Source organism: Heterocephalus glaber, unplaced genomic scaffold, assembly GCF_053883595.1.
Source record: "Heterocephalus glaber isolate CG9 unplaced genomic scaffold, H.glaber_assembly_v1.0 deba00001572, whole genome shotgun sequence".
Lineage (NCBI taxonomy): Eukaryota > Metazoa > Chordata > Mammalia > Rodentia > Bathyergidae > Heterocephalus > Heterocephalus glaber.
In genome coordinates, this window is record NW_028258357.1 from 11,850,715 (window position 1) to 11,869,230 (window position 18,516).

At 42.8% G+C, this 18,516-nt stretch overlaps 1 long non-coding RNA gene across 1 annotated transcript in view; it reads right to left on the minus strand.

Annotated features, from left to right (window-relative positions):
• The window catches only part of LOC101720167 (uncharacterized), a 12,821-nt gene extending 4,134 nt beyond the window's left edge, over positions 1–8,687 (minus strand). Inside the window, exons 1-2 of the long non-coding RNA XR_205265.3 lie at positions 8,226–8,687; positions 4,959–5,051 (exon numbers count right to left, since the gene is read on the minus strand). This is a non-coding gene — a long non-coding RNA (uncharacterized LOC101720167). The remainder of the gene's footprint in view (positions 1–4,958; positions 5,052–8,225) is intronic.
• Positions 8,688–18,516: the final 9,829 nt, after the last annotated feature.

Sequence of the window (18,516 nt, forward strand, 5' to 3'; positions counted from 1 at the left end):
CACACAGAGGCCAGCGGGATTCCTTCCTCCGCCTGAATCCACAGGGAAGTGGCTGAATATCAGCCCTAGGAACAGAAAGGGGACATGGCAGATACCTGTCTGGCTCTGAAGGTGGGGTCATTAAGTCCCCCCTGCAATGCTGGCACAGGACCTGAAGTAGCGTGGGAAAGTCAGAGGCCCTGCCCTGCTCTGTCCCTGTCCCCAACCACTTCACTCCAGAGTCAGAATCCTCCTCTTCACTCGACTTCCCCATCTCCAAAAGGGTGAGAAAAAATGCACTAGTCACTGCTTCCTTGTGTCATAAAAATAAATAAAATATTCCAAGTTCTTTGGGAGAAACTTTTATTAAATAATAAAATAAATAATTAAATAATAATTATATGTATTTGTGGGATACAGTGTGATATATAGAGAGCGGAACGATTAAATCAAGATACTTAACATATCCATTGCCTGAACTACTTATTTGGGTATGTGGTGAGCCATTTAAAGTCTATTCATTTAGCCATTTTGTTTTTTCCTTCTTTTTTTTTTTGGTACTTGGAATCGAACTCAGGACCTTGCACTTGTGAGGCAGGTGCAGTGCCACTGAGCTACATCCCTGGCCCACCATTTTGTTTTTTTGGTTTGGTCTTTTAACAATGTTGAAATGTACAATACCTTATCATTGACTATACAGATCACCAAACATACTCCTTGACTCTAACTGAAACTTGGAGCCTTTTGACCAACATTTTCCCTCTTCCCATCCTGCCCACTCTGCTGCCAGCCTGTGACAATAACCTTCTATTCCCTACTTCAACGAGTTCAACCTTTTTAGATTCCACTTAGTCTTTCTGTGGGTTATTTCATTTAGCATGACTTCCTATAGGTTCATCTATGTTGTTTCAAATGACAGCATTTCTTTCTTTTTAAGGCTAAAATAGTACTCCATTATGTAGAAAGCTTTTTGAAATCCCAAGATACCATTACTCTATGATAATGAAGGCAGGATGTGGCAGCTAATCTTGGTTGTCAACTTGACTGGTTTAAAAGCCACCTAGGGGATTAGTGAAGCACACTTCTTTGTGTATCTGGGTGAGTCATGGATGGGGATTGTGGGCACTATCTGGTCCCTGGCCCCCTCCTCGTGGGCTCTTTTCCCCTTCCCTGCTTCCTGGCTCCCCTGGAGTGAGAAACTTTGTTCCACCACATCCTTTCACCGTGAAGTTCCTGCTTTGGAGCCAGCTGACCATGGGCTGAAAACCCTGAAACTGTGAGCCCAGTTAAATCTCTCCTTTAAGTTGTGGATGCCAGGTATTTTGTCCTAACAATGGGAAAGCTGACCAATATTAAAGTGTGTAATATATTGTAACTTCCATAGTTCAAATTAATAATACAAATCCTGATTTGAATGAATCTATGTACTGCACAGACTGTTTCTGTACATGAAACCACAGGTACTTTCCAAACCTGCTATGGTATCAAAAACCAAATATTAAAGCACTTAGCCAGTGACTAAATAAGATGATGTATAATTGACATTAGTTATTTGTGTTTAATCAATCTGAACATTTACCCTATATTACTATTTTCATTATTAATTTGTTCCACTGTTAAAAAGGTTTTTCTAATCAAATGTGACTTCATACTGGGGATTTAGCTCAGTGGTTTCTGCCTCGAAAGTGCAAGGTCCTGAGTTTGATCCCTGGTACAAAAAAAAAAAACCAAAAAAACCCAAACAAACAGAAAGTGACTTCATTTCAGCACCCGATTTGAATCTCTAATAGATACTTGCATATTCTGAGTGCTTAAAACTCAGGTTCCAGGGTCTTAAGTTTGTACCCCAACCCACCATGCTCTGGCTGTGCATCTTTGGTCAGATTACTTGGCTTTTTTGTACCTCAGTTTCTCCAGTGATAAAATGAAAATAATAGTCATAGTCATCTGAGAGTATTATTAGGAGGATTAAATTAGCTAATTCATGTAATAAGGAGCCCAATGCATAGTAAATGCATCATATATTTTGTGTTGTACCATCTTGTTGATTTATTTTCCTTGAAATTACTGTAGGAATTTTGCCATGTGACATTTACAGTGCCATTTTCCTAGGGAAACAACTCTATGAGGAAGAATTCTAACCCATATCCTTGTGGCTTTGCATTAGGAAAGGAACACAGGCAGGAGGTTGGCACATCTGGGCTTGAGGCCCAGCCAAGGCACTACCTACACAATCTTGGGTGAACCACTTCACCCTTCTGAACCTGTTTCCTCAAAAAAAAAAAAAAAAAAAAAAGGACTCATTACATGATCTCGAGACAATGTAATATACAGGAAAGAACCCTGGAATAACCAGGCTTGGTGGAATGTGCTTATACTTCCAGCGCTCTGGAAAGTTGAAGCAGAAGGACTGCAAGTTGGAGCCCAGCCTGGGCAACCTAGAGACTTAGTGAGACTTGAAAGAAAGAAAGAAAGAAAGAAAGAAAGAAAGAAAGAAAGAAAGAAAGAAAGAAAGAAAGAAAGAGAAAAGAAGAAAAGAAAAGAGAGAAAGGAAGGGAGGGAGGAAGGAAGGGAGGGAGGGAGGCTTGGAACAACAGTCCAAAGTTCAAAGTCAAAGTCTAGCACTTGTTAGCTGTAAATCACATAATCTCCTGGAACTTGATTTCCACAACCAGAAAATGGGCAGTATAATATCAGAAATGCTTCACTTCCAGGTTTATGCTGAGCATAAAATTAGATAATGAAGAAAGCATTTTGTGAACGATGCTAAATAAAAGGATAAATAAATTACTAATAAAATTTTACTGAGTTTAATTTTTTGCTAAATCTCTTTGCTTTCCTACAATCTTTTACCAGTATTTGTGTTCCTGCAGGTAGAATCTTGTGGGTTGGAGCCAAACTATAAAAGTGTATTTTTGGCACGCAGACTCTCTACTATAAACAGTGTCTGCCCTTTGTTAAAGGAGTAGCTATAAATTTTTAGTTTGTCCCCAAGTCATTGTCTGAGTCATGATCCTTTAGTCCCGAGGCAAGAAATCTAAAGCCTCTAAGAAGTATCTTTTTGTCTATTTCTTCTTCTTCGTGCAAGTTATATTAGGTTATATACAACCTAAGGAATAACTTGGCTCTGTCTTGAGGTTTCCTAATATTATAAGGAAACTCTGCAACTGTGTTGTAGGGTAAAGGAAGATGGATCTTCCCCAAGAAAGGGCATATACTGTATCTCCTACACACACACACACGCACACACACCTTACAACATATACGCAGGTAGACGTGAACATCAACACAGTTCCATGCACCAGGCAGAAAGGAAGTTTCATGCAGCTGGGATCTCTCCACCTGAAACTGCCTTTCCTTTTATTTCTACCAGTGCATTCATATCTAGTTTTTAAGGTTTTATTTTTTAAAATCTTATGTTTTCAATGCGCCGTATTGAGTGGTTCTTTGCCCTATCAATAATTGGAAGGTAGATACTCCCTTTTGACAGATGAATATGACTCATTAAGTATTAAATGGCTCTTTCAAGGTCACCTCTCTTTCCTCCTTTGTAGCCCAGGCTTATCTTTTCAAATCTAGTCTGAACCAGTCTACACCATCCTTGCCTGTCCAGTCCTCCCAGAACACGTGCGTATGTAATGCCACATGCTGTCCTGCACGTGTTCGTCCGCGTCCTTGGATGCCCCTAGAGGTTCTAGAGAGCAGGAAAAACCCTATTTGAGTTCTTCCTCCTGGCTTTTGGCACTGCGTATGCATCCAGGTAGTGCAAAATTTGCACTTACAGAAGTGGAACTCCTCAAAGATATCTTCTACTCCCTTTCTAGGAAGGAGCTCAGCTTTATGGGATTTCATTGTGATCTTCAGCCAAAGAGGAGCTCTGGGCAACAGTCACAGCACCACAGTGTAGCTGCAACACCTCCCACTGTTGTCTGCTGGCCCTGCAATTTCAAAGGTGATGGATGCTCTTCTTGAGAAGACCCAGGGATGATGATAGCCTTTAGCAGCGACACATCCTTGACACTTTTTGAGTGAGCCATGGCCTCAGGCCCAAGGCCACTTGCAGCAAGGGTTTAATGACTGCCATTACTTCTGCCATTGCTGCCACCCAACAACAAGCATCACTAGCTTGATGTGATTACCCCTCCTTTGTGCAGTGCCTGCAGATCCAGTGAGTGACAGAGCATATGGTCTTTGCCAACAGCATTATTCATCAAAGAAGGATAAAAATCACAGTAGCACCCCTCTGGTCATGGGAGGTAATGGCTCTGGGCAAGTCACAGCTTCAGCTCTGCCCAAGTCTTTCAAAGATGCCCATTCCCTTTTTGCCACGATGGACTTCATAAAAGTAAAAATGGAACACATGCTGAGTGGGATATTCAGAACAATGAAAGCCTCATGATTAGGAAGCAATAGTTGAAATTATATTACCCATAAGAGCAAAGCATAGTAAAAGTTAACACAATTACTAAGTTGGCTTTTCTAGAGACAGAAGTGAGCGGTGCAATTAAATCCTTAGTCTCTGTTTTTCAGGGGCCTAATGAAAGGGAAATAAATGAGCTGGATCACCTTAGTTCCACCCCTTTCTTGGCTGTGCCATCAGAGAATAGTTTTCCCACCTCCTTGTCTCCAATCCAGTCTGAAACATGAAACAGGCCACCAGCTATGAAATGGATTATGCCCTACCCCTGCGCACCTGGAAACGAAGCCATCGTTCAGGATGACCGTGGCCCAGAATTTTGCACCACTACCTGGCAGCTTCCTATCCCCTTGCTAGCCTGCTTATTCCACTTACTAAGAGGTTCTCTCCCAGATTTGTACCCAAATCTCAGGGAACAGCGTAGGCACCGATGGCCCTGTCCCTGCGAGTGCACAGCACCAGTCTAAATCACCGTGTCACCTGTAAACTGTACACACCCAATCCTCTCTAGACCATGATCTCTGACAGTTTTCACCTTGGATCACCACGTCATGGTTCTCACCATTTGCTCTGCTGAGTAGATACCAAATGAAGGTGGCCTCTCCCAGCCAGCCACGTGGAAGAGCTGCGGTCACATATGCCTGGCAGTTCACGGCTGTAGAGAAGACACGGGAGAGGGTGGCTCAGCTCTTTGATACTAAGAAGAAAAATCCAGAAACTCACCCATCTTCATGTAACTGTAACCTTTCGAATCCATCAGAACCAAGTCAAAGTAGTCTCTGATTATAAGAGCACAAACAAATTCAGCAAGTGGCTGATGTGTTCTGAGCACAGAACACTGATGTCTGGGTGATCACTTTGACCTAACTACACGTTTCTGACTCAACAGAAGCATTCAGTGAGGCCACCCAAGACTGTGTGTCAATAGGACACAAATTAACAAATGGCAAACCAACCCATACATCACCGATCCAAGGCTCTGCTGATCATAAGACACCATCATCAAATGAAGAAGAAACAGCCCCAAGCAAACCAAGGCACCACACTTTCTTATAGAACCTCTCATTTGTTGTGTGAAATCTATATGACACAAGTACATACTTATTTAAACAACACCGAATTGCCATATGAATGTCTGTGTTCCGGTTTCCACATGCCCAGCAATGACAACACTATCATGACTGCCACCAGGACAGCGGTGGGGGAATGACACTGTCAGCTGGGAGACGCATCCCTATCTCAGGGTTGTTCTGCTGTGAAGAAAGGGCCCCTTCTCACTGGTGAACTATGGTGTCTGTGTGCTCAAGAGGAGCATCTGGTATACCTGCGAGCCCCTTCCCTCTGGATACTGGCTGCACCCCTGTGACAGCCACTTCCCGTCCGGAGGCTCCTGCTTCTCCTGCTCCCTCGTGGACCCCAGGACTGACTGTGCAGCTGACACCACACACTGGACACTCAGTGACCACTGGTTAAGGCTTGGTCCTTTTCTTCTTCACTAATTTTTCATTTCCCCCAAACTACCTAATACTTGCCATTTCCACCTTGTATCTACTCTGATTGCTCTAGCTTTGGTTATATGTCATTTTGAAGCTTCTTTTTTTTTGTTTGTTTTTTGAGACACCATCTTGCTAGGTAGTCCAGTCTGACCTTGAACTCACTATGTAGCCCATCCTGGCCTGAAACTCATGGAAATCCTCCTGCCTCAACCTCCTGAGTGCTAGGATTACAGGTGTGCATCACCACACTTGGCTCTGACATTTATTTTTCTTTACATTAAGAAAAACTTCCCTTGATTAAATATCAGTAACTGCCCCCTGTTCTCTTCAAGAAGGTTTTATTAATTAATTTTGAGAATGTGAATGTATCTGTATCTATATCCATATCTCGGTCTTGATACCATTATTTTTATTACATCTCCTTTTAATTATCCTACTGTATACCTAACATGAAATTTATCTTTTAAACTACTTTTTTGTTGTAATTGAATATTTCAAATTTTTATCCCATCGCTGGCATCTTTACTTCTCTGTATGTTTAATGCCCCCCCCCCTCCCCTGGAGGCTTTAGAAGTCTGCGATGCTTTGGGTTAGAAAAGAACAGAATTGCAGAGTGTAAGTTCAAATGCCATCTCTCCCCACTCTGAAATCTATCAGTCTGCCCTTTTAAACTCTATTAGTCTGCCGTTTAAAAACTGTTTTAAATTCTGTCACAGGTGTACAGCAAAATCAAAAGAAAAAAAACCTTGTCTCAGAGGCTTCAGGGCTGAAAAGAAACACAGAAAACCCTTTAACTCTTTCCTGGAAGGTTTTCCATGTCCCCTCAGCCAAGTGGGCTAACTGCCCTGTACCCCACATCCCTTACACATGAACATACACACACACACACACACACACACACACACATACACACACACACACACATGCCTGCTCCCTAGGCTTAGCTCTGCAGTTTTGTTTACTGTATTTCACCTTTAAAGATACTTTTAATATTCATATTAACCTGATTTCACCTATATAAAAATGTTCAGGGATATATGGGCATTTGTCCTGGTTCTAAATATCCCAGGGGTGGTCCTGACCCACATACAGACAAGTTTGTTTTAGAGCAAAACTGAGGTGCCCTCGCTGTGTGAAGGCATGGGTCTGCTCTTAGGGCTTGGTGTTTGTGCACATTGGTGTGTGTGTTTAACACCTGGCCGAGGAGGGGGCCTAGGCTGGTGGGGTTTGTCAGTTCCTGTGAGTCCTCCCATCCAGTGGATTTCAAGGTACCAAGATGTCACGGTCCACAGCCGGTTAGAGATGTAAGTGAGCACACCTATGTACTACTTCTGCTGCTCAGATGCATCAGATATAAATAACCTCCAGATCAGAAACAATATTAAAACATAGTAAAATATTGTAATGAAGAAGCATGACTTTTGGCTGTATATTACCTTTGTTAGAGGTATAACTTATTCAAGTGTAAATTTACATAATTAATTTTGTAATTATGCTATGTTTAACAACCAGCTCACAAAACTGGAAAATTTAGCAACTGTGTCTTCCAGGTCAGCAGGGGACCTCCAGCCCATCAGAGTAATAAAGCACATGCTGCCTTGTATTATGTTTTTTAATCTTTTATGCCTCCAACTAAATTTTATATTCCTGAGTATGAAGATATGTCTTATACTTCTTTATATTTGCTATACTGAGAAACACAGATATATAACTAATTTTTAGCATTAATAATGTTATTTACTCACTATAAATGTTTTTGAGAGGCCATCAAAATTTACCAATAACAAAATTTATACTGTATCTCAAATCTGACTCTTCCTTGAATTATTTTTAACCTCAAAAAAGCGTATGAATCAGAAAAATATATTACCCAAAGGACGTATTATTGCCAATGTAACTAAATAATTTTTACTGCAGGCTAAAAAGCTTCTGTACAACAAAGGAAACAGTCAACAAAGAGCCTATAGAATGGAAGAAAATATTCACAAACGATTCATCTGACAAAGAAGTAATTTCCAGAAAATACGAAGAACTCAAACAGCTCAGCAGAAAAGAAAGGAAGGACAGAAGGGCCACTTGTTCACCATCACTTTTTGAACGTGTGGGTTAGAAGGCAGTCTTGAAGCTTTCCTTGGTACTTTGCTACTTCCACTAGAGGGCGCCACTGAAAGGGTAACGAGGTCAAACTCCTGGAAGCCATTTTCCTCCCCCCTGACCTCAACACTGACTCTGCTTGGCCCACCACTCCCAGGAGGGAGTCCTGACCCCACCTGCTCCACCCCTCCACACCAAATGAGTAGTGACTTTTCACCCAAACAGAAACACCTCTTTACCTGCCTGTTCTTGCCTCTCTCCTCAGACATTCATTTCAGTCACTCTCCTGTTTACTTGACTTCCTCCATCCATTAGGCTGTGAGCAGGCAGGGCCGGGGCAGGAAGGCCCCACATCATCATGGCGCTCAGTGCAGAGTGGGCCCTCCACAATCGTTCCTGTGTTCAACTCTAGACCTCGTGTGCTGCAAATCACAGGCCTCTTATTCACGGTGGCAGGAATGGAAACCACACCCACCTTATTAAGTTGTAGCCAATTTTCTACCTGGTTACAGGCCTGTGCTTGGGCCCTGCTGTCTAATTCTGGATCCCAGGAAATAATTCCCGTACGGAATAGTGTTTTTTTTTTCTCACAGTATACTAAAGCTTCCTAACTTCACATCCAAAACGTTTGATACAGAAAGAAACTTCTGGACATCATTCAATCTGACATTGTAGGCTTCTCATAGACCAAGATCTCACAGGAAAGCTTTGGGGACAGCTCTATAATCAAAAGGAATTTGGATTGCTACCTTGAATTTCTTAGAGACTTGCCAGTCTCCTCGGCTTTCTGCTCTTCGCACAGCCTTGTGAAATGCAGCAAGCTCCTGGGAGTGTTGGGAAAGGCCCCCTGAGCTCCCTGGTCAGCATTTTTCAATCTCTAATTATAACCTTTGCCTGATGGCTTTCACTTAATACTTCTAAGGTGGGGCAGAGAATAATTGATGGTTTTGAAACTAAATCCTCAACGGCTACTGTCAATGTATTAAGGCTTAATTCTCCCTATGATCTCAGAGAAGCTGCTGAAAGTGAAGAGGAAACTTATGCTCGCTCCATCCTAGGAGAAGAGCAATTTTATTAGAGCCTAGTGAAATATTGATAGGAACGTTAGAGCCTGTAGGACTGCAGGATTGAATTCACCTCCAAGCTTCATTTGCATACTTGCTTCCAGGGAGCTCTATTATGGAATGGTCTGGATATGTCACTTTGGAAATCCTGCTTTTCATGAACAAACAAAAAAAGGTGAATCGTGTTGGCAGAAAGAACATTTTTCTCACCCACTGCCTTCCCGGAAAGATACAAATATGCTCAAAATGTAGTATAGAAATAAAGGGACTATTCTGAAACAGAGACAGAAACGTTTTCATTCATGAAAGGAATGTCAGTGATGTTAGTTAATTTGCTTAACACAAAGAATTGCTGTACTTTTTCTTTTTTCTTTTGGTAAGGGGGATTGAACTTGGGACCTTGCGCTTGCGAGGCAGGTGGTAGAACCACTGAGCTAAATCCCCAGCCCGACTTTTTATTTTTAAGAAGGAAAGTGTGAGACTTTGATCAAGACTTTCTGCTTTCTGCTTTTCCAAACTTATTCTACTTGTTACCTTCTTTCTGCCTTCCCTTAACACTACTGTGCTACTTTATTGGTACTTTCTGTCCTTGAGGTCCCATATTTCATTGCCTTCATGCCCCTACTTCCACCAAAAATACACTATAATTAGTCCATGACAGATGCTTTATTCATTCCTTTGTTCTTTCATTCATTCAACAGATACATATTATAGGTCCACTGATGGCCAAATGTGGTGGATTTGAACCCAGAAAGTAGTCTATACTCTCAAGAAACCCTCTGCCCTGGGAGAACTAGACTGTTTAAAGACCAGCTGGTGACATCACAAACTATATTAAATTTTCTAGCTATATTAAAGTTCTCAAGGCCCGACATCATTTCTCCACACCGGAATACTCTAATTAGCTGATGCATTTGTAACACTGAGCTGGTGGGCGAGTTGAAACTGATTCCTTGACCTCGATCTAGAGGCCCTTAGTAGGCCAACAAGGCTGGGAGAGGACACCGAGGGAGGCCTGGCAGAAGGCTGGAACATCAGCAAGGAACAGGCATGAATTCATAGAAAGAGTGCTGCTCTCTTCTCATTCAACAGTTCTAGAGTGAGATATCTGGTTCCTGGAGACTGCCCCTTGCAGATTTACCTGGAATGAGTCACATTCTACCAGGCCAGACTAACCATGCTCAGCACAAACCTCCCAGCCCACAGTGAGACCCTGACACAACCATCCAGCCGCAAGGGCATACCTGGCCGAACAAGAGACCAATTTTCTAGCACAGTAAATGGTCCCGAATGCCAAGCAAGCACACTCCCTCTGGGACGGCTCCAGAGTTGTCAATTCTGACAGAAGCCTGCCTCCAAAGTACAGAGCACAAAGAGCATTCTGGATTTCACCTCTCCCTCAAGCCCATACTTAAAGTCAGCGTCTGGGTCATGTTAATGATTATTAAATCGAAAGGCATTCATTTCATGGAGCCACTTCGTGATCAGGCAGTAAATTGCCTCCTGCCATATGGCTTTGGGCACAAAGTGATTAAACTGTAACGCCTGCGCCTCCATCGCTGGGCTGTGTAATGAGGTTGTGCATCACGAGCCTGCCTGAGACGGCTGGAATTATTTGCAGTTTGCATTCCCAGCAAGAAAAGGACTTGTTTTGGCCTCGAGGGGTTTAAATCCTCCTCCTCCTCCTCCCCCTCCTCCTCCTCCTCCTCCTCCAAACACCGTGTACAGAATCACATGGATCTGATCTTCCGGTCAGGTGCTGGACACCCAACTCTAACTCAGACATCCTGCTAAATGCTCTAATGTAGATCCCCTCTTTTAATCTTCACAATAGCCTCTATGAAGGAAGGACTACTGTTGTCCCCATTTTAATGGAATTATAAAGGTTGGCCAAGGTCATGGCTGGTTAGTGGAGGAGCTGAAACTCAAATTCAAGTAAGCTTGACTCAAGAGCCAAAGTTCTTCAGCCACAATGCTAGTTTAGCATGAGTGCCAATTCTTTAGTTAAAGAAAACCAATGGTGAATACCACGAGGGGCATTTTGAATTCCTGTTTCTAAATATGAAAAGTGAAATGCATTACAATCAGTAGACTGAGTCATTGAATACAGATCCTTCTGTTGACTTCCTAAAATCCAGAGTAAAATAACCATGTCAAGTGTGTTATGTGCAGACATCTGGTCCACTCACCATACCTGACTGTTACCAACAGGATTCCAGAACCCAGAAAGGGAAAAAATAGATAACAATCCCCTGCTTGGAATTCTGCTGCAGCATGGTAATGCATACTCCGGGGCTGTTCACTGCAGCACTGTATTTTTAGGAGTATAATACAGTTCCTGTGCCCAAGGATTTTACACTCCTACTGGAAAGACTGGGGACAGTTCAGAAACACTCAAGAACATAAACTATTTAAGCCCTCAGTGTTCTAGAAAGTACTCTATATAAGCAGAGAATCAGAAGACTTTCAAAGGAAGTCCCTGCCACTTTCCTATGTGCATGACTCACTCACCGGCTTCACTGTATTTGGCTAAAATCAGAAAAGGAACTCTTGTCCCTATGCTTGACTCAGCATAAATAAATAATTTAAAATCATAGTTGTTCTGGGTGTTCATGGTCAAAAGTCCTAGAAGAAAAAATTAGTGAAACTATAAGCATTGTACCAATCAACCCTTTGAGAAATTTCTAGTATAATGCTAACAGTTGCAAACTTTCTTCTTGCAGGAGTCTGAGGCACTGTCCCACACTCAGCAAAGAGCCCCTCTCTCCTGACGGGTCCTGCTCCATTAACTTTTTACTGGTGCTTTTAATATTCAGTTTGTACTTTTAAACTTTTAAAGCCTTTATCAGATGTTCTTTGAAACCTCAGGCATACCATCGAAGTACATGTTTCCAACGTGATTGGGTTTCTTTTAAAGACATTCACAGAGACCTTGTGAGGACAGTGTATTTAATAATAGGAACTAGCACTGGCGCTGGTAATGAGTGGTTCTATTCTGCCAATAACACACAAATCGAAGGCAGTGATTTTTGCAAGCTTTGTTTTGCTTTAGAAATTTACAGTAAATTTCTTTCATATATATTATCTTATTGAGTCCCTCTGATGACCATAGAGTCCAGCAGGGTACATTTTATTGCCCCCATTTTACAATAAGAAAATTATGGTTCAGAGTATTTAAATAATGGAGCCAAGCTTTACACAACCAGAGAGTGACAGCTGGAGCCAGAATTCTCCCCACCTGGTTTCCAGACCATTCCCAGTACAGCTCAGCTCTTTATAGAAACAATATAACTTTTATTTGTGCGTCATCCCTGCAAGGAAAAGTTGCAAGTCCTATTTGCCTTGTGATCCCTGGCACCTGTCCAGATACAAGTAAGGGTTTATGATGGACTGAAAATAAAGACACTTTGTTCCAGTGTCTGTGCTTTTTGGTCACTGTTACCAGCTGGCAGAGTTGAGCTAATACTCATAAGGCCAGAGTTTCAAATTTTACATATGCATGCTTTCCATGTGTATAGATAGTAGCACAACTTAAAATAAGGACATCTTGGAAGTGACTTATATGCCCATCAACAGATGAATGGATAAAGTCAATGTGGTATTTATACACAATGGAGTACTACTCTGCCATAAAGAAGGATAAATTGTAGTCATCTGTAGGAAAATGGATGTAACTTGAGACCATAAGGTCAAGTAAAATAAATCAGACACACAAGCTTAAATATCACATGGTTTCTCTTACATGAGAAACCCAAAGCATAAATAATTTAAAGAGTAAAATAAAGATAGATAATGGGAAGGGGATCAAGACATAGAGGGAGGGGGATGGGATGGGGAAAAAAGAGAATTAAGATGTATTATATGCTTGTACCAACTCCCCATGATGAATGCAATCATCATGTGTCCTAAAAACATGTACTAATAAAAAAATATGCATGGGACAGTGAACATTCTTATATTCCATGGCCACACAACAGGTCCTAGACACAACTAGGTGTCTCACCTGTCCCAAGAGGGACCTGGCAAGGCAATGGATAGACTGGTCCAACTTTCTCCCCTAAACTCATCTTCCACACTGGAAGACAGAGCCTGTCACACCTACAAGCAATTTCTCAGGAAACATTCTCATTTACAGTCTCTCTCTCAGGAGGATTCCTTGGCAGGGTCTTGTATAGTGGTGGCCAACATCTTTTGCCACTGATTCGCCCTGCTCCACAACGTGGCGTAACTGTTAGAGCCAAGTTGGTGCTTGGTCTATGGCTTGGCCCGAGGTAATCAGTCAATGAAGATCCAAAGCCTCTGAAGTCTCCTGGCAGGAAGCTCTGCCCCAACAGAAATCACGGTGAATGACTGGAACTATTCAGTCTTCCTTATTAGGAATTCAGGTGAGGATGTAAATGAAAAGGAATGGCTTTAGAGTGAGAAGAGAGAGAATCAGAGATGGAGATCCATCGGTAGTGGAACACCAGATCAGGGAATGCAGGAAACCTCCCCAAGTCCCCAGCAGGCTTCCACAGATGATGGCTAACTTCTGGAGCCAGGCCTGGGTTTGCTTCCCCTCTAGGTCAGTGGCTCTTTAATTGGATACTAATCCCCTTACTGATCTCGTGAAAGAGATGAGTCTTTTGTCTCAGAAAAAAATCCATATACACACAGACCAATGACTGCATTTAATTTCAAGGGATTTCTAGTTGCCCTGAGCCCGACTCCACTCCCATCATAGACTCCAAGACAAGGACTCTAATAAAAGTTCATCCTGGGTAGCTGTGGCACCACATTCATATCTGAGGCTCAGCATCTCGGTTAGGGTCTGGAATGGGTGAGCATTACATATGCCTTGGTCAAATGAGTGAGGGGATTGATGGATGGATGGATGCATGGATGGATGCATGCATGAGTGAATAGGTAGATGAATAAAAGAAATGCAACTTGAAGATCATGTCCTATTAACTGCATATGGGAAACTCCTCTTCCTCTCTCTTATGCAATTCTTTATTAATAAGCCTGGTAGTTCATCTGAGTGCAATGCCTGTTATCCTGGAAATCTTCAGGATCACCATCAGCAGCATTCATGGGCACACTGTCACTTTCCACTCCAGGACAAGAAAGGCACTGTGCCTCCCCAGATGCAAAGGAGAACTTGAAATGGCCCAGCTGGAAGCGGTAGCCCTACTCATCTACTACATAAAGAAATGAAAAGCTCCTATGTTTCCAACCTGAAAGGAATGTGTAATGATCATTTAGAATGTTAAACTACTTGTTCCTAATACATAATTTTAAAAATAATGATAATGACACTTTTATTTATTTTCTGAGTTCCGGGAGAAAATATTAATTATTTTCAGTAATCTGTGATTGTAGTTTGGAGGTGAACATTAACTAGCCTGTCAATGAACTTTGTATGTCCAATTTTTCAGAGAGGGAACAAGACAGGGAGGGAGTCTTTCGCGTCCTTTTAATTGCTCTTGCCAGCTTTATTTGGGCTGTTGCCATAAAAGGGTTGACCAGAAGGTGAGCGTTTTGAGAGTAAGGTTTTCTCACATAGCTGTGAGTCTGCCCCCTCCGTTTGCCCACTGCCAGCCTAAGATAGAGGGGATTTAATTAAGTTCATATGAAGAAGGGAGATCTACTTTTTTTTTTTTAACTTGGAAAGGGAAAGAAAAAGAAAGAAAAATTACATCTGATTGTAATGATATCAATTTTTAAAGCCATCATTTGAAACTGGCTACACTTAAAGACAAGAGTCTCTCGTGTGGGTTATATTTCTAAATAAAACTCCCACATAAGAGGCTGTGCTTCGATTTACGTCTTCAGTAATGAGTGTTGAAGGGTCTGAGAGAATGTGCTTCCATGGGAGGAGCACACAAATTCTCCCATTAATATATTTAAAGCCCATTAACAGGAAATGTATACTTGGTGTATAGTGTAACGAACCTTAAAAAATTAATTTTTGCTAGCTTGAGTCACTTAACTTACCTAAGTATAACACTTTTTTTTTTTTTGAGACAGGGTCTTGCTGTATATTCCAGGCTGTCCCTGAACTCACTATGTAGCCCAGGCTGGTCTCAAACTTGCAGTGATCCTCCTGCCTCAGCCTTGCAAGTCCTGGGGATTACAGGTGGGCTTCACCACGCCTGGCTAACACTTTCTTTAATGTTATTTACAGAATATGGCTGCTGTATTCAGCATGCACAAGGGGTACAAATCTCACACATACACATATACAAAGTTTCCAAATACCCTTTATGCTACAGGGACTTTCCAAAGTCACCTCATGTGAAGGAATTCTTTTTGCCTCTTTGACAGACTAGGAAATAAAGCTTTGGAAAGGATAAGGAAATTGCCCAAGGTCATGTAGACAGGGAACAAGAGTTGGGATATTTATTCAGAATACTCTGATTTTGCTGCAAGGGGTAGCAGATGCCTGTAATCCTGCTTACTGTGGAGGTTGAGGCAGGAAGATTGCAAATTCAAGGCCAGCCTGGACAATTTACTGAGATCCTGTCTCAAAATAGAACAAAAAGAGCTGGACATACAGCTTGATGGTAGAACATTTGCCTAGCATGTGCCCAGGGTTCAGATCTCAGTACCCCAAGAGAAAAGAAAAAATAACTCTGACCTCAAAGTCTGGCTGCTGGTCTCTTGCTATCTCCTTTGTGACCACATCTGAGTCACTTCTCTGTCACAAGTTACACATCAAAGACCCATTTTGCTTGATAGAACCATTCCTTGAGTACCATCCAAATGCTGCTGTGAGTTCCTGCCCCAACAGTAGCAGTCAGGGCCCAGAAGTAACTTCTTCCTCTCCAATAAAAAAAAACCCAATAGCTCAAAACAAGGAGCTTCCCTGCCCCAGGGGTCAGAGGCCCAACCTAAAGAACAGAACAATGTAACCTGAACCCAAAAGTTACCTGCCAGGGTTTTGCTGGTTTGTTGTAGGTTTTTGCAGTGCTGGGGCTCAAACCCAGGACCTCGCCTATGCTAGGCAAGCGCTGTACCATGGAGCTACACCCCCAGCCAGGCTCCCAGTTTTAAAAGGCAAGGAGAGCTGGATCAGAAATAGAGACTCCGATTTTATTTCTGCCTCACACAGGACCTTGCAGGGTGACCTTGGGCCTCCCTCCCAGCTTTAGTTTCGTCGGATCTGAAATGGCGGCAGCAGTCTCCGCCTGGCACTCATCAACCTGTGCCTACAGGCTGGCTCTCCTCCCCACAGTAGGACACTGGACAGAAGGCCAGGCCACCAGGCTCTCTGCAGCCCCAGGACCTTTCCCTGCCCCTGGCAGCGTGCTCTGTACATCCAGACCCCACACTCAATTGATCCCTGCTGCATCTGGTGGTACAAGGTGAGTCCCAGGAGGTCAGATTCCCACAGCCCCACATCCTCCCACCCCTGTTCTTGGCTGGCTCCAGGCATGGCAGTGAAGCCACTGTCCAGGACTAGAACTCAAGAATTTCAAATGCTCCAGAACGATATATTTTCTTGTCTTCACATCAAGTAAACAGCTCATGGCATTGGCTTCTGGCAGGTGACAACAGACACTCAGAGGCAGCAATTGAGGAGCTGGGTTTACGTGACACCTAATCTCCTGGTAGGCGCTGGACATATGGGGATGCCCATGCCCAGTAACTCAACCCCATGGCCTCGGACCAGTGGTGAACACGAGATGCACTCCATCTCTGCTTGGCTGTCACCACCTCCCCAGTCTGCAAGAGGTGGCCAGCAGTTGCGGACAATAACCCCAGCCTCCTCAGTAGGAAAGGGTAGTGGGTTGCATGTTATCCAGTCAGTGGAGGAGGAAGGAGGCGTTTAGGGGAATGTGCTTACTGTTGGAAGGGAAGGGAAAGCAGCTTATGAAGGGCTATTTTCATAGTATTCAAATGAGAGAATAAAATGGCCAGAGCTGAGGGCCCCAGGGCAAGGACACGATTTCTTTATTCTAACAGCTTTTGGGGAGCATGTCATGGACACGTTGGGGAGCAGCTCACTGGCCTCTAATATACCCTGTCTAATGACTCATCATATCTATCACGCTCTGGCATGAGCCAGCTGTGTGACCCTGAACCAGTCATCAACATCCCAGGGCCTGCCCTCGTGTAATGCCAGAGCAAGGACAGTCAGCATGTGTGCTGAAATCCTCAAGAATTAGGCCAAGGAACAGACTAGAAAGGAAGACTGTGAACCCTGGTAAGGGGGTAGAGAACTTTAAATTAGAAAGGGGAGCCAGAGACGTAGCACAAGCAAATAGGGTGGAATCTAGGGAGAACACGAAAAGTGAACTCAAGGAATCCGACTTTCAAAGCACGAACTTCCAAACGAGTGTCTCTCTTCCTCGCAATATTACTCTTTTGTGCAAGCTTAGGAAGCTAGACTCTCTCCTGTCTGCTTCAGAAAAGAGGATAACAGGAAACAGTTTCAGATTCCACAGTGATTATAGCTACTTAAGTTTGACTTACCAAATACTGTCTCAAACAGATGGTATGTAACATTTGATTAAGGGCTTATCCTGCAAGCCAACAGGGAACATTTCTTTCCCTCTTAATATAGAAAAAATGCAGAAAAGAAGGGGAAGAAGCTGCAGCTTTGCCCACACTCCAAGAATACCAACTTTGCTCCATCTTTATGACTTTCTTAAAATGAACCTGTGCTCATTACGCAACTCAAGACTAAACTATGTCATGTGAACACCACAGAATTTCAATGAAGGATACTGAAGATCATCTCGTCTAAACCCCTCTCCCTTTTCCTTTTTGTCTTTTGAAACAGGGCCTTGCTATATAATTCAGGTTGGCCTTGAACTCACTATGTAGCCCAGGCTGGCCTCAAACTCACAGCAATCTTCCTGCCTCGGCCTCCCAAGTAAGACCCTTATTTTATAGATAAAGAAACTGACACACAGGAAAGTAAGCTGACTTGTCCAGTCTCATGTAGCAGACACCTGGGACCAGGTCTTCTAACTCCAGGTCTGCCATTGCCTCTGGCCTTACTATGTCCATAATGTGCAATATAGGAGAAACATACAAATCTGTTAGCACCATTATTACCAAATTAGCACCAATCTGTGATGAGCAATGATCAGAACTTGAAGCTGATGGGTAATGCCATTGGAGTCCAGTTAATGAGCCAAATCTAAGTTCTTCAAAACACTTAACATTAATCAGCATTTGGCTCCAGTTTGTGACAAGTGTTTTCAAAACATCACCGACAATTACAATATTTTTAGCTTTGCCTAGTGTAAATACACAATGAAAGAAAGTCAGAGTTCCATAAATGACAGTCTCCAGAACGGAAATAATGAGTCCCACAGAGAGGGTACAATGTGTTCATCTTTCTAGCAGGCCAAAAGTAATTTGGGAACTACCGAGGTCACTGAGAGATTACAAAATATGAGCTTCTGCCTGAAGAAGACTGAAAGTCCTCTCTTCAGGAAGGCAAAGCAGAGCCAACAGGATGGGCACCCGGATG